Genomic DNA, 15,223 nt, shown 5'->3' with positions numbered 1-15,223 from the left:
GCAAGAGCAAGAAGTAGGAGAGCATGGGCAAGAACACAATAGCTGTGAAGTGTACCTAAAGCTACTTAAATTGTTGGGTTTTTTTGGGCAGGACGTATTGTGGAAAATCCTGTCACTCTGAAAGTGGGAGAAAATAAATACTAAAACTAGAGGAAGTGATCGATATCAAAGTGAATTGTATTATGGTTAGTAAATTTAACAGAGTCAGAAGGATGTTACTTGAAATATATCTGAAAACAGTTTAAAAATACTTATCTAATGCTTATCTTTGCATTTACTCCACATAGAGAGCAATAGACACACATGAACTGTGAGTCATTCACAACTTTGTATTTTATTTATTTCTTCATGTTGTTAGTGTTGTCAGCAGTGCATTGTCAGCCCATACTTTGGCAAGAGATGGGACAGCCAATTCAGAAAAAAAACACTACCAAACAAAGAAATAAATTGCAATGGAAGAAAACCTCCTGTCCTGTCTGTGGCCCTGTCTTAGGCAGCTGTGACGGGTTAGGAACTACCCTCCCCCCAGTTAAAATTTACCAGACCAGCTGAGACAGCTTAGATGTAAAATAAAGCTATGTTTTACAGCAAAGCTAAATTTGTAAGCATATATAAAAAATATAGAAAATCTATTACATGTATTTGCAATTACATACAATTTAGTACAGAGATCCACTCTTACCCCCCCCCCCAACAAAGAAAGCCCAGAAAGGGCCAATGCTTCCTCTCCCAGGATAGGTAACAGCCAGCAAAGCTCATGTGTTATCTGGTCAGTCAAGGTTAGTGTTGAAGTCAGAGAAGCAAAGGAAGAGCAAACAGATCTAGTGCCCAAGAGCCAAGAGCAGAAAGTTATTTATACATTGGCTTTTTATACATCTTAGCAGACCAATGAATGGTATAGACTGTCATTGGTTTTTTTTCACAACCATTGCCCAGCTCATTCAGATTCTGCACTGAACTATCAGGAAAGTACCAACTTCTCTTATTGGAATATTCCAATAAATCTTAAACTATACCACAGCGGCAATACCAGGCATTAGCCCCACAGCTGCTCCCAAGCCCTTACAAAGTGGTTTCCCTGATGCTTCCTCTCTCTGAATATGTCTGTGCTCCATAAAGACTGGATTTTTACAAACATTTCAGACTTCTTCCTGTCATCCAGTGCTAAATATTGTTCTGCTTTCTGAATGGATTGAATTAAATTCTTGTCTTGCTTGTAAATATTATGAATTGAGGTGTGATACAAAGTATTTTGAAGGAGAAGAGACACCATTATTTCTGATAGTGCTGCTGATTATATAGTAACTGAATTTAATTTTCATTCATCTGACTCTTGTAACAATGAAATCAATTTAAAATTCACAATTGTCAGTAACTTGGCAGAACAACAGTAAACAACTAACCGAGATTGGCAAGAGAACTTTGAGATATTAAGAAAACGTGCATTTAAACAACATTAATCCTCACTTCCTTTATAAGTTCTTCCCCTTCTAGGCTCCTTGAAATTTAATTTGGCTTTGGCTCAAAGGAATTATGAATGGAAGTAATTTAAAGATGGATAGGTGTTAATTTAAAGATGCCATCATTTTCTGACAGAGCTGGGTACTGGAATGTAAGGAAATGTGTAAAGAAGATAGTGTGTAATCAGGAAATGCCAGTCAGGCAACCATTTGATAAGTTGATGACAAAGAGATACGATGCTTCTAATACCCTTTCTTCTCTACCAAATACAACACATTTGGAGAGACAATTTATGCTATGGCACACAAAGCAAATTTCCTAATTTGTATTGCACAGTTGTGTGTGTTTATACCACAAAAGGAGATTATTTTTTGTTAAATATAAGAGTAATATCAATATTACTTCCACTAAGCAGTAATGTAAATTGTTTAATATATAAACATTAGTGTGAATTGGAAAATTAATTAAAAGAACAAATCACTATAATTATGATAAATAGAGCTTATCTTTATTGCTAGCATGCTTCTCTAAGCAATCTGTCTAAATGAGAGGAAATTACATACCATCAACTTTCCCAAGAGCTAAAGTCTCATTTTAAAAATCAGGTATGCTGCACTGAAATGAGAAAAATATCTGCTTACTCAGTATCAACTTTGGAGGAGTACTATAGAGAGAGACTGAATCTGTTTTGCCACCTGCTCTGCATGTAAAAATATCAGTTCTTGTTGCATTTAAGCTACTGTATTAATGTCTGCAGAGATTCCTTTCACAGAAGTTGCACTGTTGGTTTCAAAACAGACTTGTTCTTAGGTTTCCTTGCAGTAGTACTAAATTTGGTTAACCAACATTTGCAAATTATCTACCTAAACCCACCATGCTGAAATTGATAAAGTGGCACAGTGTAAAGGATTTCTGTATTTCTGAGAGAATTTTTATCACTTACTGGAGTTATTCTTTCTACTAATTGTGGAATTCTCTCTCAAAAAAACCAAAGCAACCAACCAACACACACCCAAACCCACATAATCTCTCTCTCTACAAAAACGTTTACTATAAATAGACTCAATAAGCAAAGTTTTTATACAGGATGCTTACTTTATTAAAACTATTTATTCACTGTCTTTCCTTTGAAGTATTTTGTATTTTTTTTTATTGTTTGTTGTTGTTGTTTTTATTTTTCTGGAGGATAGCTTAATAAAGCAGAAGCTTATTTTAAGTTTTCCTATGAAAATAGTAAACCTCTTTGAGATTTGAGTTATTTCTTTTTGAATTCACTTCATAGGTAAGACATGTTCATCTTAATTGGTTCTTTCAATGAATTCCCAGTAAAACCTTCAGGAACAAATTCTGTTTACCATTAACTTCTATGCATGAATCTTGCAGTTCTGCTACGTTAATGAAATATAAACCAAAGGCCAATTTCCCACCTGAACTAATAAAGAATCAGCCTCTCACTGTACTTTTCCACTAGGAAACTAATCCTATAAAGGGGAGGTGAAATTTGAGGACCTCATAAAATTTGTGGCTGTTTAAAAATCTTGCATGTGCCAAGTTAAAGGTGTTAGCCCCAGTGTCTTGGTGAGATTCCAGATTAAATATTTATGGTCTGTGTACCTGAGATGACTGTCTAATTTCATTTAAATATTATTTCTTTCCCTTATGGCACCTATCCAGTGCAGTTGCTGAATTTCAGTGGTGCTGTTATGCTTCATGATAGTAGTCTGAACTTCTGCAAACATACAGAATATGTACATTTAAAGAGATTAAGAAGTTTTTGGCTCCTTTGGGAAGTTCATTGCATACAGTTGAACTGTTATACAATGGAACAAAGAGAAATCAAAAAGGAGGTAAGAACTGTGATGATATTTCAAGGAGCTATCTACATGGCCTCCTGGGAAACATTACCAGCATTGTAAACAGTGGCAGCAGGACAGAACCATTCCTTAGGATTTCATGGGGAAAAAAATCCCAAAATTTGGGTTATATTCCATCTAGATGGCATGAATTAACGTCATTATGAAATGTGGGATTTCCCATCCCACATCCCATTTTTCAAGTGGGGAAGGAGCCCAGTTCAAGGTTTTGCCAGGCATGAGTACCATACAAGTTGGAAAGTACAGGACAAAATGTAGTGTGTTACATTTCCACTGACATGTAGGGCTATGTCATGTTTCCCTGGAGGCCAATGGTCCAATGGATGAACGTTTCCACCTTCCATGTGACTGCAGACTGCCAGATCAAACACTGGAAGTCTGCAGCTAGACTGCAGGCAATTAGTTATGACACTGAGAGAGTGGTTTCACATCCTGATCCCAGCTCCAGCAGCAGCTCTTGGCAATGCCATTGGATGAGATATCCAGGTACCTACCCTTGGGTTTACTGCCTTTAAAATGATTGTAGTAATACTTGCCACCCTTCATGAATAATGCTAGAAAGCTCAGGACTGACTGTCCATGGTATTGCAGTTATTTCTGTTTTAATTCAGTGTTGCTGATTTACTAAACTAAATCTGTTTCCATCTCATTTGAAACTTGGAAATGACTCAGCTATGGAACTCTGGTATGAATACCAGTATGTGCAAGACTTCCTGTGTCCAAGAATAATGATTTTCAATTGTAGTTGCAGTTGAGACGTAGTGAGAAGTTATAGTAAAATATATGTGTACATATAAGAACCATTCCTCTAGCCTAACCAGGACAAATACCAGGATGCTTCATCTTTTCAAAGCATATACCTAAACAGCCTGGATCATTGCCTTAGATGAAGAGCTCCTTTGCTCTCAAATGCCTCAGCAAGTGACCATAAATGTGTTTCTAAAGTGGGGTGGAAGAGATGATCACAGTAGAGAAGGATAAAGACAATTAATGTATTTTTACTCCAAATCTCAAAACAATTTTCAGCTTCTCCATTTTTTTCAGTAGGTGACTTAGAAGCAGTCAATAAAGTCTGATATTATCTATAATGCTCTACAGATAGGAAAACAAGATTAGGAAGGATGTAGACCTCAGGTCCTCCTTCACCTGAGTTTCTGAAAATGCTGATGGGACTCAATTCGAGAGAGATGCTGAGGTGCTGGAACGTGTCCAGAGAAGGGCAACAAAGCTGGTGAGGGGACTGGAACACAAACCCTATGAAGAGAGGCTGAGGGAGCTGGGGTTGTTTAGCCTGGAGAAGAGGAGGCTCAGGGGTGACCTCATTGCTGTCTGCAACTACCTGAAGGGACATTGTAGCCAGGTGGGGGGTGGCCTCTTCTGCCAGGCAACCAGCAACAGAACAAGGGGACACAGTCTCAAATTGTGCCGGGGAAGGTACAGGCTGGATGTTAGCAGGAAGTTCTTGCCAGAGAGAGTGATTGGCATTGGAATGGGCTGCCCAGGGAGGTGGTGGAGGCACCGTCCCTGGAAGTGTTCAAGAAAAGACTGGATGAAGCACTTAGTGCCATGGTCTTGTTGACTGGCTAGGGCTGGGTGCTAGGTTGGCCTGGATGATCTTGGAAGTCTCTTCCAACCTGGTTGATTCTATGATTCTATGACTCATCTGCAACACAGCCATGTAGCCTCACTGGTGTATAAACAACCCAAGATTGAGTATTGGAGATATCTAGGATCTAAAAATGAAAAACCCTTAAAACAAGGAGGGGAAAAAAAGAGAGAACCATCCCTTTTCAGAACAAATCAGGCTTTGGGGGTGATTAAAAGTTTGATTTGAGATAGTTGTAATTACTTCTTTGTGTGTTAGTGACTTTTTTTTTCTGCAGTGACCATTAAGTGCAGTGTTTGTAAGGTGTATAGCTGAAGTGCAATGCAGGCCCTACCACACTTTAAGCAGCACTTCAGGAGAGTGTTACTGTATGTAATTTGTGGATTTGTGCCAGGAATTATGGAAACATTAGAACAACACCTTTTGGTTTATGTGTTATTTCCGCTGCCTAGAGGAACACAACTCACAGTAATTCTAAAAAGGGCAACAGGAATAATTGGGTTCCTGCTGCTACACATGTTTATCAATGTGCTGCTGCCAGATGTAGTACATGTGCTATAAATGGTCTTCATATCGCCCCCAAAAAAGGGAAAAAAACTCCAACCTAACCCAAACAATCAGCAAATCACCCAAACCAATCCCCCAGTTTCCCCACCTCCTTGCATATATAGTGGTGTAGCACTAGGTCTAAAGCCAGGAAAGTAATATTAGCTTTGATACCCAGATCTCTTATACCCATATCTCTTATATGGGTGTTTTCATACAGCTGATGTTTGCGGATGAGGGATTGTTTTAATTTTGAATGTGGAATAAAACTTTATAGCTTTGCATGAGAAATTTGTACTCAACACTGGTCAGGCCACACCTTGAGTATTGTGTCCAGTTCTGGGCTCCTCAATTCAAGAGAGATCTTGAAATACTGTAACGTGTCCAGAGAAGGGCAACAAAGCTGGTGAGGAGCCTGGCGCACAAACCCTATGAGGAGAGGCTGAGGGAGCTGGGGTTGTTTAGCCTGGAGAAGAGGAGGCTCAGGGGAGACCTCATTGCTGTCTACAAATACCTGAAGGGAGCGGGGGTTGGTCTCTATTCCCAAGCAACCAGCAATAGAACAAGGAGACACAGTCTCAAGTTGTGCCAGGGGAGATCTAGGCTGGATGTTAGGAGGAAGTTCTTCACAGAGAGCGTGGTGATTCTAAACTTCCACAACCAGCACAATACACACACAGAAAATAATGACAGCTTCATGTGTGTGGAACAGCTGGAGTCCTGCAAGGTCCTCTCCCAGTTAACAGACTGTAGATAGTACTCAACAATTGTCTGAAAAAAAACAGCAGATAGTGTTAAGTTGTTAAATATTCATCTCTGGACAGCCTTAAGGATGAAGCTAAACAAATGTGGCAAACAAAAATTACGTTGCAGGTCTAGAAACACTTGCAGTTTGTGTAATAAATTGGGTTGAAGAGTGATGTGTTGGTAAAAGCTAAGGCAAAGGTACTCAGTGGTGATTAGCAAGTAAAGGATGAGTGTTTTGAAAATATATAAAAAACTCAACAGAAAAAAACTGGGAAAGCTCATCCTGTAATAAAATGGAGCAGTTGGAGAAGAGATCACTATAGCATTATAACAAGAAATATTTCCCTTTTTTGCTTCATTATTATTTTCCAGTGACATCCTGGATAGGTAGTTTGTGAGCCAAGTGCACATAAATGTTAGATAAAATAATGTTTTGAAAATGCTTTGTCAGTTTAAAATGGCACATGCTGTCTGGACACAATTTATCTCTCAAAATGCATGCAGGGCTTTCATATATGTGTATAAAGAGGTCAATAATGTGTTCTTTAAAAAAAGCTTATTTATTGTTTTATACAGTGGCCTCTGTACATTAAGGAATTTACATTTCCTTTATATTTAATATTTTAAAATATCTTTAAATGTCTTTTAAAAATTCAAAGAAAAAGATCAAGAAAAGGCCTTGGAGGAATACTTGTAAAGTTTGGAAGTCATAGAATTAATCTGATAGAAAAGGGGAAATAATTTTAGCATCAGGAACATTCTAATTTAATTCTCCTTCTGCCACGACTTATGACCAGAGGTATATAGAGACATTGTCAACAGCTTGAATAGTGCCCAGAAGCAGCTAGGAAGTGAGTGCTGTTCCCGGAAAAAGTATATACCCTGCAAGAAGCAGCACTCACCAAGCAGAAAAAGTGCACCTGGAGCAGAAGTAGTATCTTATTCTCTTTTGGTCAAACCAAGTGTCTGAATTAACATCCCGAATTGTTGTAGGTAATGTAACATGTGAGTTCTAGCAGTTGGTTTGGAATCAAAATAAGCGTCACTTCAGAAAATGCATCCCACATCCTTCTAGATCTTCAAAAACGTGACATGAGGTCACATCACTGTAGAATTAAGATAAAATGTCATAGGCACCTTACAAATAATTAGTTCAGAGAAAGTTATAGGTAGAAATTTGTCATTATTGAGCATGGATAGCAGAGCTTGTGTTATGATGAAGATTCTTCTTACCCTTGGTGTCTTGTCTCTGTGCTGTCAGAATTATTCACAATTAGATTACCATGTTGCTTTTGCTGGGTTGTCTCCCTGGTGCACCTCTCTGGAATACACAGTCCTTTATAGACAAGTCTCATTACTTCTGTGAGGAAACAAAAATAAAAATATAGTAACAACAAAAGAAGCTGAGGCACAGCATTTGAGGCTTGTGTGTAATCTGTATCTAAACCACAAGTCTGTCATTCTGAGGTCAATGAGACCATTCTCATTGCTTCTCAGAAGTTAGATATGACTCTGTGGGTCTGCTGAAGATAAGAGAAGGCAAAATGTTCCATGTATAGGTAGCAGTTCCTTTTTTTTATCTATACAAAATCATTAGGCATAAAAGAATGTATACTTTATTAGCAGAAATAAAAATTATTTCATGAAGGAGCATGTCACCTCACATGAGTGCCCTAAATTTCAATGCACAGCAGATTATTTGAACCTCTAATTCTAGAAAATTTTACACCAGGAAGCTTACAAAAGGAGCTGATTAGTCAAGGAAAATAAACCCAAATATAAAGACCAGTGTGTTTGTTGCCAAGTGGTAAAAGGTGTGTGTATATACTACTAGTTGGAAGATCCTTGTACTGCTTGGCACTAGAATTTAGAGATTATTCTTCTCATCAGTATATTTAACATGACATGAAGAATATCTTGCTACTTATTATCTGTAGAAAAACTGTGACCATCTTGACACAAAGCACCAAATGGCATCTTTGGAAGGAAAGTGAGTTTCAGTAAAACTTTTTTACAAGAGTATAAGCAGAAAATTCTGTTTGAAGTTAATTGTATTTTGAGAAGAAGAAATACTGTGTAAATTTGTCCTTGTAATATGTCATAATTTCCATATTCATGCATTGAGTCTTAAAAGAAAATTGTCATTCTACATTTGAGTTAATTCTAGAGCAGTGCTTTGATTTTTGATCCATATTGATGACTCCTTTTCAACTGCCTAGAAAGGACCACCCAGCCTAAAACACCGTTGCTGGAATCCACAATAGTTACCTCTTTTTGCTCCCTCTGAGCAGAAATTGCCAGCTGAACAGGACTGTAATGAATTCTTATGTGTACAGATATTTTCCATCTTTTCCAAGTGAAAATTTTAATTGTTATTTAATTCTATTTTCCTTCACTGGCATTGCATTTCCTTTATTGATGTCTGTGAGTGTATATGAAGTTAAATGTGATTTTCTTTGGCAAGTAGTAGAGCTGTTCATATACAGACTGGTGGGATGAGAGCATGCCTTGATTCCATCCCTGTCCTATACCATTCCATTTATACTGGCAGACAGAAATGCAATTTTACCTCTCAATTCTCATTCTATATATCTAATTATTAGTGAGATTCTATGATGCTCTGTTCCCTATACATGTTATCTTCCATTATTACCACAATACAATATAATATGTTAAAGCAATATATATAGTAATAATAACTGATGCATAATCATCAATCTTATTGTGTCTTAAATCTGTTGTTATGAAATCTTACAATCAGATCCTAGTAATAGGAATACCTAACCTCTGGATGTTTCAGCTTTGAAACTTAATTTCTTCGTAGGTTGTTGCTATCATTATTATTATCATTAACATTATTATTACTTTAACCTTCACAGTCTGAATTTTGCAATTCATGCTTAGAGTTTAGTTACCTATCACTAGTTCTCTGCAGTGCAAACAGTTTTCTGTATGGCTGGAAATACGCTTTTACAGATGCTGAATATGCCTCTGTGTTGCATGCTTTTGTGTGTACAGAAAATTCCACACAAAACGTTCTCCAGAGTAGCCTTCATATTGAATATCTTTGAGATCAGTGAACCTTACAAATGGAGTGGTAGCTGAGGGACAGTTTTAGAGTTCACACACACAAAAATCTATAGGATCCTATGTAAATAGCTGGAGGCTAGAGGAATTAGACAAAGAAAAATTGTGTCTGCTTCAGGAATAGACAATTCAGACTGTGTTGCTGACCCATTAAGTTGCCTATGATAGCAACTAGACAGAAGTCAGGGGACTCTAGTTCAATCCTCAATTAGGTCATCCAATCAAAACATATTTAGGAATATATCTGACCAGACTAGATACAGGATGTCTCAACTCCTGCCCTTTCTGTATCCCATGACTAAATCTCAGACAGCTACATCAGGAAGAAAATAAAGATGAAGCTGCTGCTACACCAACAACTTGCAGCTGTGCTGAAAACATCACTTAGGTATAAACATAAATATACATCCATACTGATGTCATGGTTCAGGAAACTTTGTTGAGATTTAGATGTATTTACAGCTTACTGAATATAAAGAGTTAGTGAACCAGTATTATACACATAATTCCTTTTTCCACATCTTAATCCTTTTGTTGTTTTTTCAGTACAGGCCTCAATTTAAAATATCTTTTAAGAAAGAACTAGCAAAGTTAGATGTCATGATTTGGGCAAGCCAAAATCTGAAAAACAAGAATTAGTATTTCTCAGTGACATTTCAAGGAGATTCAAGGGTGTGTATGGCATTGAAAATACATCAAAATAGCTAACGTTCTTTATACAGTTCAGAGACACTTAACATTTTAACTGAACTCTGTCTTGTGAAAAGTCTGATATTTGAACAAGGAATTTTTTCATCCATTACATCTGATAAGTTGGTAGGTCCAGCTTCTTGGAAGAGCAAATAATTTTACAGCTACAAAATGTTCAGCACAAAAATGGAGAAGGAAGAGCTTGCATTTCAGAATCCTCCTTTAGCTTATGTTTAGAAATAAACTAAAAAGACATCTTTTTTTTCCTAAAGCGTTTCCAGTTACTGCCCTGTGGATGTTCTGAGTTCCTTTCCTCACAGCAAAGGAAAAGGTGCCTTGTAGCCTTTGGGTTTCACCACTTTTCCCCACTCCAGCTTGTGAATCTTCAGCTGAGTCGTGGAGATAATATGATATTCAGCAGACTCAGGTCAGCTAAGATTACATTCTTTGTACTATGAGAGTAAGGGGAAAAAAATCACATTTCTTGAGACCAAAGGGTGCACAAAGGCAGCCCCTGAGTAATTCAAACATAAACAGGAAAGAAACTTGATAGAAAAGCCTGGCACTGGTCCATGTCAAGGCTAATTACTGTGGCTTTTTTTCATGCAAAGTTCTGAATTAATAAGGTGGCAGAGGAAATACAGAGCAGGGACTGTGTTCTTCTTTTCAAGGACACAGCTTCACCTTTAGGCTTGTTTTCTTGCTGCTGAATTTAGAAGAATATCTATGAGCTACTTCTCAAAACCATGTTGTTTAAAACCCACTGTCAAAAAGAGGCAGTACTGCTTTTATTGACATTAGAATAAAGCTTGTTGTTAGGTGGGCTTTCACAGTTGTTGTGGCCTTATATTTTTTCTGTCAGAAAGTGGCAGGTTTGTTTTATAGTAGGTCAATCTTATCTGTCTAGCATTATGCAACTAAGCAGTCAATTTGTTTTCTCCTATAACTATCAGTACTTTTAAAGTGCACTTTATTGATTTTGCATTAGATATGATGAATGTAATAATTATATAAGTGACATGACAGCTTCAGGATTGAGATTAATAAAGTAAAATATGTTCCTTTGTTTAAGATAATAATGGGTATAAACCAATCTTCCTCTTCAGAAGTTTTCGCATGACCCTTAAAATCCTGCTGCAAAGCATAAGCCATTAACCTTGTAAACAGTCCATCTGCAGTGATGGATTCTAAGAGGAAAGGAAGGGAAATAGGAAAAGATTTGTTTAAAAATAAAATAAAATAAAACAACAACAAAAAAAAAGCAACCAAACCACACCAAAACTGACTAAAATTCCTGAAGTGGAATCAGTGGCAGAATGCCACTGATATAACAGGAGATGAAAAGAAAGATTTCCAACTGTTGCATTTTTTAATTACTTTTTCCCTTTAGAAATGGAAGTCCTCCATTTCCTTTTGATATATTAGAGGACGTTGTCACTGGAATGAAAACCAGTGAAGCTGTCTCAGCAAATGGCTAAGCTCCTTTGCCCTGAAGAGTTTTCACAAAATGGGGACAAAATTCATGTTCCATACCAAACAGCTTTCTCATGAGTGGAGTCCAGACTAAGCTATTTCTAATAAATCTATTCCTGTAGTACTCTAAAATGGAAGTGTTTGCGTGCACATGTACAAACACATGTTAAGATCATCCTGGGAGCAGACAAACCACTGATAACCATTATCTGCTTCATTGTTTCCATGAACTTATTGCCAAACAAGTAAGGGTTACTGTTTTCTAAATACCACTTTGATGTTTTATTGATTGCTTTTGTCAAAGTGAAATGTTTGAAAAGCAGAAAGTTGCAGTAACTTTGTACAACATCTGTGACATCACTTTCTGGTGTTTGCAGTCAAATACATGCACTGTTTACTAACAAGATATGTATAAACCGGCTTTTTGTGTGCAGCCTTGCACACTCTACATCTGTGGTCAGAGCCAAGAATTAAGTGTACTCAGAGTTCAAAAATATCTGTAGCTTGCTTGTGTGGCTGAAGTGACATCATTCAAGCAATTTTAGCACATTTTATGCAGGCAATATGAATACCACATTTTAAATTTGTCCAAGCTTTTCTGTCAAGAGCTGGAAAATATTTGAAATTAGATCCTTTAGTTTCGGTCTTGCTTACTCTTCTGCATGCGTGGAAAAAAAGTAGTTGCTCTACAAAGTGTACTTTTTTAGTGTGTGCACAGGTTTGTGTTCTCAAGGCCAAGAGCATTTGATACTTCCAGGCAGATTAAGAGCAATTCTAACAGTATAAATGCAGGACACAGCATGAAGGCAAAGACAAATCTACTGTTTCACTGAAGGCCATTAAAAACTGTGATTTTTGGCAAACCTATCCATTACCACGTTAAACTATAACAGAGATACGTTCAGAAGGGAAACAGTATCCCCTTTGTTGAGCCAGAAAAAAAAAATCCTCTTTCCAAGCTGCCCTTATAAATTCTTATTGAACCCTTTCAAGTAGCTTGCCAAAACATTAGGCAGTTTTAGGAGAACACTGGGGTGCAGATTAATTCTTAATAAATTGATTGATATCCCTACAAGTAAGCAAGCAAGCTGTGTGCTCAGATGCCATTTAGGTCCTGTGTAGCTGACAGTTTCTTCTATAAATTAAGGTTTAATTCTTTAAAAGATCAGTGTGTCATCTGTATTAAAATCTTCAGGTGCTTACAGTTGTTTCACATTACAGCTTATTGTATTACAGTTCTGGTATATTCTTTCTATAAGTAATCTTGTGGGAGCTGAAGAAATTGGAGCCCTTCAGAGTGCAACAGCAATGACTTTTCCATGTTTCCGTTCTGCGCTGTGGTAATGGTACAGCAATTTGAAGCAAGTAAGGGAAACTTCTCAGGCACCTAGGCTTCTTAAAATTTGATTAAGTTTTCAACAGCTTTTGATTTTCATTTTAAAATCAAAATGTGAGGAAGGCTGGTGATTCCTCACAGGCAGTAAATATGTGCTTCATGTTGAGTTTGAAGATGTTGAAAAAAACTCTTCTGTAAAGTAAGTTGCCAGGGAAGAACAGAGGTGTATAGCACATGTTTCCTTACACAGCTTGAAACAACTATATTTATTGATAATGGATACATTTTGGACAGATGCAGGCAAAGCTGCTTTCTTTACCAGTCCCTTCGATGTTCATGTGAACCCTAAAATAGGAATGAGTTTTCTTCCTTCCCAGGCCTGTTTCCAAGAATTCCATGACATTCCATGGACAGGCAGCACAAAGAGGCTACTTGGTTTGTTCAGATGATTGGTCATGTTCCCTGCATATCTCTAGTTATAGCACCCTGATCAGAGCTTCAGTCCTGTGTTATCTCCTATGGGTTGCATTGCTTTTCAGACACAGGCATCACCGTCCCAACAGGTTTTGCCAGAAAGCCATCACCTTAGCTCACTTGACAAGCCCTAAGCACTGCTACTACTACTAATCCTCCTCATTTCCACTCTGCACCTATCTGGCCAGAACGCTGCCCATGGCAAAATTAACAGCTGGGAACTCCCAGAAATTCTGGTGTATCATTTCTAAAGAAAGAGTTATATACCTATTGTAAACATTAACTTCCTGAAATGTAAAACTAAGCTTCAAATGGTCTGGGCACAGAGATCACTCAGCAACTACCATTGTGGACAAAACAGACTTGACTTGGGGAAAAACAGTTTTAGTTTATTACCAATTAAATTAGAGTAGGATAATGAGAAATAAAAACTAAATCTCAAAACACCTTTTTCTCAATCCTTTCCTTCTTTCCAGGCTCAACTCTACTTCCAATTTTTTCTACCTCTTCCCCTGCCAGCAGCACAATGGGATAGGGAATGGAGGCTGTGATCAGTTCACCACATGTTGTCCCGGTGTCTCACTCCTCAGAGGGGGGACTCCTCACACTCTTTCCCTGCTCTAGCATGGAGTCCCTTCCACAGGAGATAGTCTTCCACGAATTTTCCCAACCTGAGCCCTTCCCACATGTTGCAGTTCTTCACAAACTGCTCCAACATAGATCTTTTCCACAGGTTATAGAAACAGTTTGCTCCATTATGGGTGTCCCATGAGGTCACAAGTCCTCTCAGCAAACTTACTTCACTGTGGTCTTTAATTCCATGGAGTCACAGATCCTGCCAGGAGTCTGCTCCAACACAGACTTCCCACAAGATGACAGTCTTCTTTGAGCATCCACCCTCTCTGGTGTGGAATCCTCCACAGGCTGCAGGTGAACATCTGTTCTACTGTTAACCTCCATAGGCTGCAAGAAGAGAGCTCGCCTAACCACAGTCTTCACTATAAGCTCCAGGACTTTAAGCATCTCTGCCTTCTTCTTCACTAACCTTGGAGTCTGCAGATTTGTTTCTCTCCCATATTCTCTCTGCTGTCTCCAGCTGCAATTGGTGTTTTGCAGGACTTTTTCTCTCCCTTCTTAGGTATGTTATCACAAATGTGCTACGACCATTGTTGATGGGTCACAGCCATGGCCAGTGGTGTGTCCCTCTCAAAGCTGGCTTGCATGCTCTACTGAGTATGGGGAAAGTTTCTAGCAGTCTCTCACAGAAGCCATCTTGATAGTTCCCCTGCTATCAGAACCTTGTCACACAAATCCAAGACACATTTCTTAACATTATTTTAGTAATATTTTTTATACCATTCCATTTATCTTTAATTTTCTGTGCATAATTATTTTCATTATTTTGTTTCATCCTTTCATGTTACTTTTTGGAGATATTGGACACACTTGTAATTGCCAGTTTGCAAGGAAATACTAATTGCTTAGCTTAACAGGTACTTCCCTTGTGATAATGGAGTTCCTGGAAGACATTTCCCAGATATTTAGGGTGAAAGTTCATAAACAGATTTACATTGTCTAAGTGTATACGTTTAAGACTAAGTCACACACACCCATAATTACTTGATTTAAACTTCATTGTTAACCTTGCTTTTAAGCCAAATCTCAAACCTTACTTAATACAAAAACAGTAGGTTATCCAAAGCAGAGTAGATTATCGTGGAGCAAAACTGGAGGTGGGTAGGTTCAGACTGGAAGTTGTTCATCAAGAGAGTGGTGAGGGCCTGGAATGGGTTGCCCAGGGAGGTGGTTGCTGCCCCATCCCAGGAGGTGTTTAAGGCCAGGCTGGATGAGGCTGCAGCCAGCCTGATCTAGGGTAGAGTGTCCCTGCCCATGTCAGAAGGGTTGGAACTAGATGATCCTTGTGGTCCT

The 15,223-nt window shown here is 38.1% G+C and overlaps 1 protein-coding gene across 13 annotated transcripts in view; it reads left to right on the top strand.

Annotated features, from left to right (window-relative positions):
* Window positions 1-15,223, top strand: part of ROBO2 (roundabout guidance receptor 2) — a 1,176,697-nt gene that overhangs the window by 574,619 nt on the left and 586,855 nt on the right. The window lies entirely within an intron of this gene.

Source organism: Pogoniulus pusillus, chromosome 12 (genome assembly GCF_015220805.1).
Source record: "Pogoniulus pusillus isolate bPogPus1 chromosome 12, bPogPus1.pri, whole genome shotgun sequence".
In the NCBI taxonomy this organism is placed as follows: Eukaryota; Metazoa; Chordata; class Aves; order Piciformes; family Lybiidae; genus Pogoniulus; species Pogoniulus pusillus.
Note: the sequence above shows the minus strand (reverse complement) of the source record. Positions and strands in the feature narration are given on the sequence as shown.